The following is an 11,048-nucleotide window of genomic DNA, read 5'->3' as shown; positions in this document are numbered from 1 at the left end:
GTTATCTCTTTATCTGTCATCTAAACTTACCTGCCCTTTCTAAATTTGATTACTTTTCGTCTTAAAAGATTAATTTTGAACCAATTCTTCAGGTAATTGATGTCAGAAAAGATTTGGATTTCAGATTTGTCTTTTAAAGAGGTACCCTCTGGCGGCGTGAATGCATCCTTCATTCGCTTCAAAAGGATGCTATCAATAGAGTTCTGATTAATCTTTTGAATACTGTCTTGGTCATGATTAAGTTGTCACGATAATTGCAAAAACATTCTATCCAAGGACCTGGATGAGATTGTAGGGATTTATTTGCAGGGCCGTAGCCACCAGTATGGTGGTACGGTTTCCACTTTTTCACAGAGACCTTTGATAAACCATTTCTTGTGACTACATCATTGATATGGTGTTACAGCACATCCCTAAATGTTACCACAATATACACTACAACAAATCCTTGTCCAAGAAAGCGTGTTCACACTATTCATGTGCTAGTTATAACACACTGGGACAAATGCATCCACACTCTTTAGATTTGGCGAGTTCCACCACCAGACTAATGTCAAGTTTCTTGGTCAAACTCCATTATTATGTATTATTTATTGCACCAGTTGCAACACCTTGCAACTAATATATTCACACTTTATTATTTGTATTTTAATGTGAATAATCAGAGATACGTATAATAGGAAAATGATCTATACATAATCAAGTTAATTAAGTCGTATTTGAAATTCGTGTTCGTACAGAATAAAAAATGCTTTTAAAATTGGTGCTTCTAATTGGTATTCATGTGATGGCGGTACATTCAGAATTAAAAAAATATATTGCTTAAAATTTCCCCAAATTATTATTAATCACAACTTTGTTATGTATGTTGTTAGAGTACTAATTGCATTAATCAGTCAAGCAATAATTATAATTATCCTTGATCAGCCAAATACGTTGAACAGTTACAATTCTCATAGGCCTTTCAAGTCTAATTTATTTGCTTAAGATTCGTTAGTGTTCATATTTGATGTGCAGTACAACATATTAATTTGTAATATTGATTTATGATATTCAGTTGGTATTCCCTAATTGCTTGGTTCACTCATGTTACACTTACATATTTTCATTTAAATAGCAAGACAGTTCAAAAGAATATAGTCTCATTTGTCCAGACAGTTCGAACAAATATAGTCTCATTTATCCAGACAGTTCAAAGAAGTAGCCAATTATACCTAGACAGTTCTCTATTTTATAATTATTGCAACATTTTTCTAGACAGCTATAGTCTCATTATCCAGAAATATCAGTTTGTAGCGACACTGTACCCATAAGTCAAAATCTTTGTCATTTTGTCCAGACATGTATTAAGCTAATCTAATTAAAATCCAGACATGGATAAAGGTACATATAACACCTACCTACATTTTATTCTAGAGATCACCTCATTCTAATTATTCTCATGAAGCATCCATTAAATAAAACATTGCATGATTGTGCCCTAAATATTTCAGTTACTAACATATGTAAATAAAAGCAATGTAAAGGTGCTTGAAATAAAAATATGAATACCATATAATATAAAATACAAATAATAATTTAACAGTCCTCCAAGTAAGACTTGAACTTGAAACCTTATTTGCTAGATATGTAGGTGCCTTACCATTAGACCATACGTATTGCAGTATCTATGTAAATTAGTTACTATCATTAATAGCAAATGCTTGCAATTGTTTATTACTTGTTTGCTATGTTTGTTTTTTTTTCCAATTATACGTGAATATTGGTCACATTACAAAAGCTTTAGTAAAATGCTAAGTTATAGCACGCCCTTTGTCACTCTGCATTCTGCTAAGTATTTCGCTTGGTTTCTGAATGCTACATTTACTAGTTTAATATTCCTTATCTTCAATATAGAAGGCCCACTGTCGCTAGCATTCTGCTCATGCGTCATTTACTTGATACATTTAACAATGACTAAAACCCTAATAAATTGAATTATTCTCTTTCACACAGCTAAAATAAACAATACAAATTCAATTTGTTTCTCAAATAAAGATAATAACTGAAACCCTCTTATTAATTAAACACTGTAATCTAAGATAAGCTTACGTTGTTGAATTTAATTAAGATGCAGTACCGTAGCGTAGCCAACTAATCGCGTACAGCGAAATTGTTCCGCACATGCATGCAACCTTTTGGAGGTGTGAGCATGGTGTATATGCCATATGTTGTAATAATATTGTAGAAAGCTATTGCAGGTTTTACTGTAGGATATATTGGAGATGGTTTTTTTCCTGTTATGTAGTTAGTCACACCATTCCTAAGGTCAGTATGTTTACATTTGCAAAAGCAAATTGCTTTTACATGTAAAGTATGGACTACAATCAAATATGATTTATGTAAGTAAAATTTTACCAGTTTACAAATTCATGGAAACAACATCTCAGTCAAGTAGGAAAAATGTTGGGACTACTCAAGCATATCGAACAAATTAATGTACTCCTAACACAGAGCATGGAGAAATAAGTTAACTTATTTCTTCATGCACAGAGGGAGCCTACCAATAAGATTGTAATAATACTATATTGTAAGTGACCGCAAAAACGGTAGAAAAGAATGCGAGTACAGTAAGTAACTGATTTGCTATCAGTTATGGAAAGGTTGTAGTCTGAGATAACTCGCTGCCAAATTCCACCACTGGAGGACCTCTGAAATAATAAATCGTTTTAATATGATATATGGTTTTAAGCAAATAATTAATATTTCCCAGTTGTTATTAAACCTGCTTTTGTAGAGTTTTTGATGATTATATTGTTGATACAAGATGTTGAGATATCTACTGAGTAAACAAGTTGAACAATCAGACAAACTCTACATAGTGACAAGCTTGTTTATTATTGAAATAGTAAACACTCTGTGAAGAGCCCTTTAGCTCTCCTTATGACCGTTAATAGATTTTGTGATTCATTACTTACAGACTTATCGTTTACAAGAAGATTGACATAATTATTTGTGTAAAGAAGATATAAAAGATAGATAGGATAGTGGCATAGGTAGTTTAGTAAATAGCTTTTTGATAACTGATGATATTGCTTTGGCATACAACTAAAGAAAGCTTTTACTCCCCAATGCTGATATGGGCATAACACATCGGCAAAAGATTGGTCATAAGTTTTAACCAACCCTACACCCTATACATTGCCACTTATCTAAAGATGTGTCATTTTTCATATAAAGGTTATTTGATGAATATTGCTACTTAAGTTAAAATTAGTTCCTGTATTTCGATCTCAAGTGTCTACTAAAGTTTAAAATGAAAGACCAATAATGAATGAATAAGGGACGTCTAAATGTTTTCAATGCATTTCTGTTTTACTCATAATGGTTACATTTTTTCCCTTAACAAATCATCAAGGACCGACAATTTTAAATATGATTAGGGGTAAGCATCTTTTTGAATGAATTTCTGTTTACTAACAATTTAAAAAAAACATTTTTTTGTTCAACAAATCCATTTCCTTCCATTCTTATTCTTCTGAATATTTTAATTATCTCTTGTGGCTTGGGTCTGACAAGTCCAATATAGGAAAGGCAGCCATGACCACAATGGTTGCAGATGAGTATGTTTTGTAGAGTTGACAATTTGCTAAAATTGTTTGAATCATAATTATTTGTTAAAATACCCAATCTAACCATTACTATAGTTTTTAAAATTGTTAAGCCCCAGGGCTAAAATCTTACTACTACTCCCATAGAGAAACCTCCACTGTGTGCGTTCCCTTATCAGAATTGAATTTAACTCGTAATCGAATATTCCACTTTCGCTTAATTGGGTTGAGGTGTTGTTTCGTTTACTGCTGTGAAAGTCTGCTCCACAGTAAAAGCTAATGGCGGGATACCATGAATGATTTCGTTATTCGTACAGCTTTATTGTAAGCGGAAACACTGTTCAGTTGCGCTGTCATTAAAGCATGTTATTTCGGAGTTTTGTTAATTGGATTTTGATAAACGTGTTTCAAAGTGTGGATAATTTTGTAGTCTGTTAGTACAGTGGAATTTTCTGTGAACCCTCCAAATTGAATCAAGGATTGTTGTGCAGTTTGTATATTAAATGCAGTTATGATTTGTCAAAAGAAAATGGTAAGCTTAAATAGAATTTTAATCTGTATAAATGATCCCTTTTGCTCAATTCTGACTCTTGTTCACACGGATGTGTTAATCATGCATAGAACCCTACATTGTGTTTAAATAGGTTCAGTATTCGATGTGCTAATGTTAGACAACATGCATGCAAAAATTATCTACTACCAATATTAATCTGCATCGCCGTCTAGGAATTAGACTAATTACTAATAAGAGGTGTTGTATATCTTCTAAAAATACTTATAACGCCATATAATATTAGAAGTACATTTCAGCATGGAGGTATAATATTTTATACCTCCATGATTTCAGTCAGTCTTTTGTAGAATATACATTGTAACAGTAGGTTATTAGTGTCTTATATTACATAGCCTATGTAAATACGTGAACGTGATTGGTTGAAACTGCGTCACGTGACTACCGCTGCGAGGATCGTAAATCGTATATATCCTCGAGAACGATGATATTGACCGATTAATTTTCGCGTAATTATCGTGTCCCCTGTTATTAAACATATACATTCTCGAGTTCGATGATATTGACTGTGTAATTTTCGTGTGGCAACACTCGCGTTCGCCGATAAATAAACAAAAGTCATCTACTGGATTTGAACTCGGGTGGCTCCATCGCAAGACAACGCTTTCATCGCTGCGCCACGCAGCTTGCTTGAAGAAATTATTCATCTAAACTATTTAAACTATGCATACATAGCGCCCTCATTTGTTATTAGTCCTCCCTAAATGTGATGAAACACCGTTTGTGATTGGTCAGTAGTAACCTAGTAACTAGTACGCGCTGAACATCCGGTGATTCGGCTCGCTCCTCGAAGAGAAGACGATGAATTGTTTATTCGGCCTACCTGATTATAATATTATTATTAATAGGCTTATTGATGGAAATTCTTCTGTTAATTTAAACGACCTAGGCCTAAGTGAATATTTTATTGCCAAGGAATCATTAATTAGTAATTATCTGTATATTATTCTTCGCAAGGTAAGGTGTCTAGGCAGGAGGCTTGTTTACATACAATACAAATACTCTAGGCCTACTATAGAATAGGAGGCCTAGCCTGGCTTCACCCAACCCAGCAGACTTGTTCTAATCTTGGCTATATAATATAACAGATATCGCCTTTTATATCGGTAAAATATAAGATTTAACATCCCCTCGGGATGATATTATGTTCTCGGGGAATTATATATCCCTCAGCTGCCGCTTCGGGATATATATATTCCCTCGAACATAATATCATTCCCTCGGGGATGTCAAATCTTATATTTCACCTCTAAGCAGGCAATATCTGTATAATATATCTCAACACAACATTGTTTTTATTCATGTTAAGTCTTGTGGTGCATTACCTGTAGGCTCTTAACTAATTATTGATTGTTACCCAATGCACAATGTGAAATATAATACTGTTTATCTGCAAACGTAATGATAATATCGCCAGATGGGAACAATACTAGCAATTTGGTATAGAATTCTTTTGTTTCGGAATGTTGACTTTCTTGAAAAGATCTGCCAGGATATGATATGCTTGTTTCCTAATTTCTTGTTCAATTACAACTTTATTGTTCACCTGGAAGTTGTTGGAACAATGTGCGTGTTGTGGTGGCGTTAAGTTCATCTGGTTGATTTGTTATACAGTACTTTACTGTAGTATGTATTACATTGTAATGAGAGATACTTTAGAGATAAACATTGAATAAGCGTGTTATTTCTATACATTACTGGTGATTTCAAGACACCCCGAATGATCATTCTCCTAAACATGGTGGAGTCATTGGCTAACTTCTTCAATAAGCTCAAAACATGATTAGTGCTGTAGTTATGTTTGGCAGATCGGCAGGATATTGGCAGATCCAAGTGCTTAAACTAATGTCTTATCTTTTGCATTGTAATTTTCAAAATTTAAATGGGGATCTGTACATATGTGTATTACCTCCAGATAGGAAGGGACTTTCCTAGCCTCATTGACTCCATGCTAGCCAAAATCATTCACTTTCATCATAAAAAAAGGTATTATAAAACAATATCCGTCATATCTATAAATAGAACAATTTGAACTAAACTAAAGAGCTATTACTTTTTTTCCTGAAGCCTAGGGGGTCAATCAAAGATATCCAACGTGTGAGAGGTGAAGCAATGTTAACGTATATAGTTTTCTTGTAGAATTACTCAATGACTGTCACATAATATTGATGTCAGGACTCAGCATGTAGGTTATGATTTATGAGAAACCACTACCGAAACCACAGCGTGTTATTATTTAAAACATCTTAATTGGGATAGGTAGGCCGTGCTATATTGAAGTTACATTTTATTTATTTTCATTCCAAACAAAACTGTTAATATATTTTAATTATGTTTTAATTTCATTTAGTTATGGCCTGTTCAGACCTACGGAGTACATATTTAATTTGATGTTGTTTATTGTAAAAAAAATTGAGGTTTTAATTTTACTTGGATAAACTTTTCAAAAGTACATGAAAGTACAGCAACTGCTATAAAATAAATAAAAAGAATGAGGTTTATTTTAAGAGTAATGATGCTTAACTAAACTGTTATTATTGGGTAACATAAAGGGTAGGGCAAAATCTCAGTTCAGTCAGTTCTCACGATACCTGTGGGACCACTTGCCCAACTCAAGAGAACCAGTCTATTGATAAAACTTGTAAAATAGATGACAACTCAGGCATCTTTATAAAACTCAAAGTTCAATAAATCAACTCCATCGCATTTGAACTTTAATGAACCACACATGGAAGTAATCAAGGTAGACTTGCATGTTAGTTTGTATGTTCATGACTAAACAGAGATTTTTTTTGTTTTAATTTTTGACTGAATTATAAATCAAATAATTCCATGTGAATATAACACAAATTGATACAGATACAAGACCACCTGAAACTAGTCCTATCTATCCAGCTTCTTCTGAACGACTCCAATGATGGACCTCCATTCCTTCCTGTCTTACATACATTCCTGTATTTCTACATACAGTGTAGCCCCTAAGTTATTAAGTTGATCTTTTCCACAAATCTATTTAAATAATGTGAACTCTGGTATTCTAATTGTTCTTTTGCCATGGGTTAGTCTCCATGTCACTAGCTCCAACGCAATACTTCCCTCGTACAGTTGGAGTGTCCAGCAAACTGTACTAATTACCAAACACTAAAGCTCTGTCTACACTATCAAACTTTATGTGACAACAAAATGTGATGTGTCCTTATATGGACATGATGATGTCATATCAATACCATATTTGGGCATATTGCTACCATATTTGGGAACATCACACTTTTGTTGTCAAACTAGTATGATAGTGTAGATAGACGAGCTTTACAAATCTCAGCTCCCAACCCAAAACAGATGCAAATAATGCAAAAAAAAAATATTTTAAATTTAATATCTTTTGCATGAATTTATACTAGCATCTATAGTATAGGCTATACTAGGATGCATATGTTTCTTGCCAGATTCGTTGCCAGGTTGCTGTACTGATGGATGTATGGATGTGCTGTGTACTTTTATTACTTTACAATTTTATTTGTCCCCAGGTGATGTGTGTTGGTTTCCGTTTTATAAGTTGTTTGCCACAAATGTTCCATGTAATGACATAAATTGCACACCTTCAGGCCGTGTATGGAAATAGATTTAGAATATACGGCCCATGATGTCGCTACAGAATTTAGGGTTAAAAGTTAGAGTGCATTGATAGGTGCTAGGCTATAATTAAGGTCGGTCAAGGATTTAGGTAACATTTTAATCTGGGAAGAATGTAGGCTTGTTAGCATAGAGTAAAGAAGATTCGTCTTCATGATGTCCCTACAAATTTATAGTTAAAAGTTGGGGTGGATGGCTAGGTGCTAGTAATTAAAGTTGGCTGAGGCTTTAAATTAAATATTGAACTGGGAAGGCCTGTTGGTATCATAGAGTAAAGAAGACAACTACATCTATATAACTGCTCAACATATAGTGGTGAAATGTGAACAATTTTCTGGTCAAAAGTATTCGATTACCTTTCTAGATCAAACCATGTAAGACCTGACCAATGGACAGAAAAGCATGGACAATCTCCAGGAGGTTTGGTCACTCCACTGGACATCATTAGATTCAGGGGCCTTTTCAGTGTGCAGCTTTTACACCAGAGTAAAATTAAAGGTTTTCAGTTAAAATCTTGCTTAAATCAAAGAATGACCAATACCTTTTATTTTTAAAATAAATAATAAAAACATTTGATGTTCTAAATCTTAGAATTTATCCTTTCTATAGCGTATTCCTGTAAATGTTATTGAAAATGTCAAATCCGTCATTGAGGGAAATGACATGTTTGAGATGACTACTTAATGTCTCATTGCATGTAATGTATCAACGTTTGAATGTGCCTTGACGCTTGAAGCTGGGTCAGATAAATCTAAATTGATGTCGCTTTGCATGTCCACAGGATTATAATGTATAATGTTACAGCATCCAAAGACTACATTCGTATATATTATGACATGCAACTTAAATTATGTAATATAAGCATAATTTAACTTGGTAAATACATTTATTACACATCAATCGGATGTACATACTTATTTTAGTTCCTTTGCGGTGGTCAAAACCAAATCGTAAATTATATATTTAAAATTAGTATGTATGTATGCCTACGTTAGAATCTAAAAATATCTTATTTTCTTATTTCTAAAATAAAAGGACATGATTTATATTGTACCATTAAAACACAGCAGTAGTGGTATTACATTACTCAATTAAAAACTGGTTTCAACAGAGAATTAGTTTCTCCGTGATTAAAACCATAGTTATTAGAATGTTATTTAAAGTTTAATCAAACTACATGTTTTATTTTTAGTGTGTTAATCAGGGAGTTGTAATCTCCCTGGTGTTAATAATGTTTTTTCTTGCAATGTTTTATAGAAGAATTGGCTCAAACTTACCCAAAAAAAAAAGAAAATTTAAACAATTTAGGAAAAATGTAATAAGCACAATGACTACTACTGTACAGTTTGAAAATAATATTATGCTTTAAAATGATATTGATAAAGATTTAAGTTCCGAAAACCATTGAGATGGCCTTGAGGATAAGGAAGTGTTAAACCACCTATTAACACACCCCTTTTGAAAGCTAATTTTAATGATGTTTAGTTACAAACTTATCACCATGGTGAATGTAGCTATTTTGTTAATTCTGATTTTTATTAATGAGCACTGAAGGTCAAAGGTGAATGGAAGAGAACAAGCCTGTTCTTTGTGAGTCACACCATTTGTAATCCAGTCACTATGAATTTTGATACAAACTTTCACTTTTGGTAGTGTTTAATAAATTGTCAGTTGTATTATTTTATACCTCCTTCCTTGGTTGTATTGTATTGTTGGGTTAAACTTTCTGGAAGATTTACAGCTGCTGTATATATTTTATTTTATATATTTATGGAGTTTTGTATCAGGTTTATGGTAGTAATTGACAATTTATTTAAGGTAAATTAATATTTTTAATTTTAGCTTTTCTTTTAGCCATACATTTCAATTATGATATTTAAATCAGAGTTTTAGTTATTGTTTTCACATTTCTTTTGGGAGGATGTTTTTTTTTTTTGTTTTTTTTTTGCCTTAATGTGTGTAGGCCTAATTTACCTGATTTCCCAGGCATCTTGATATCTCTGTTTACATGACAAGAACCACCAAATCAATGGGTGCTCCAACTAATTACATATTTTTTTGTCATCCAACACGATTTCTGATAAGTGCCTGCACTTGCCAGCATGTTTGTACCCTTCTATGAGCATACATAACCTTTGTTGAACTATTTCATGCCCTAACCGAAAACTAATATTGTTTTTGGTGGAACTTTGTGAGTCAGACTAATTACTGTGCCGATGATGAAAAGTTTTTAACAATGATTTTATTCAAGCGATGTTGTTTTTATAATATTTAATTTCTAAGAAACTATTAAAAAATTAATTTATTTTGGTATTAAATTCAGTTTTATGTTTGTTTAGCCTAATTATGCTGTGTGAGTTTAATTTACTGTTAAAAATCATACTGTAAATTTACTTCAGTAGAATATTAATAGATCTACTTATTCTAATAGCTTAATAGATATTCAACTTCGAATTTATTTATAATAAACATATTGAGATGTTGAGATTTCTTTATTTAGATCAATATTGTTTAAAAACTCATAAATATGTACGGTGTATACCTTTCAACTAAGAATAAGATCAACGAATGTAAAACTTACTCAATAGATACACTATCAAACTTTATGTGACAAAAAAATGTGATCACATTTTTTGTCAAACTAGTTTGATAGTGTAGACAGAGCTTTAAGACACTATCTACAGGTACCACTAAACACTATCACTCATAATTAAATTGTGTGGAACTTAAGATATCTGAGAACAGGAGCAACTGCTGGTTACTGGCTAATCTAACTCTGCATTAATTAACCACATTGTTATGTACCTCTTGCATAACCCACTTCCTCTGTCTGTCACTTTATCTTTTGCAACAAATTGCAAGTATTACATTATCGTTCAGCATCTGCATTGACAAAGTCTCATTTATCAGTAGTGCCTGAGCGAGAACAGTGATATTTTTACCATTTCTGGACAATCATTTGATTAGTAACTGTAGTGTCTGATATTTGGGTTGTTAGATTATTTTAATGTACTTTGGATATTACTATTACCAACATCGCTGACCAAGGATTCATTGATGTTAATATTTGTAGTAATTTAGCTTGGAAACATGCAACATCTTTATGGTGAGTAAACAAAACATGTGCAGTAGATCCAAGCGATGAACAGCCTACAAGGTAGAAGTGATGGTAAATGGGCCTAACTAGCTTTTGATGATTCTTTTTCCTTTGCCTTAGGCTTGAGATTGATTTAGTAAAGGTATTAAATATTCAA

Source organism: Antedon bifida, chromosome 3 (genome assembly GCF_963402885.1).
Source record: "Antedon bifida chromosome 3, ecAntBifi1.1, whole genome shotgun sequence".
NCBI classification, from domain to species: Eukaryota; Metazoa; Echinodermata; class Crinoidea; order Comatulida; family Antedonidae; genus Antedon; species Antedon bifida.
The sequence above is the reverse complement of the archived record's forward strand: the minus strand, read 5'-3'. Positions refer to the sequence as shown.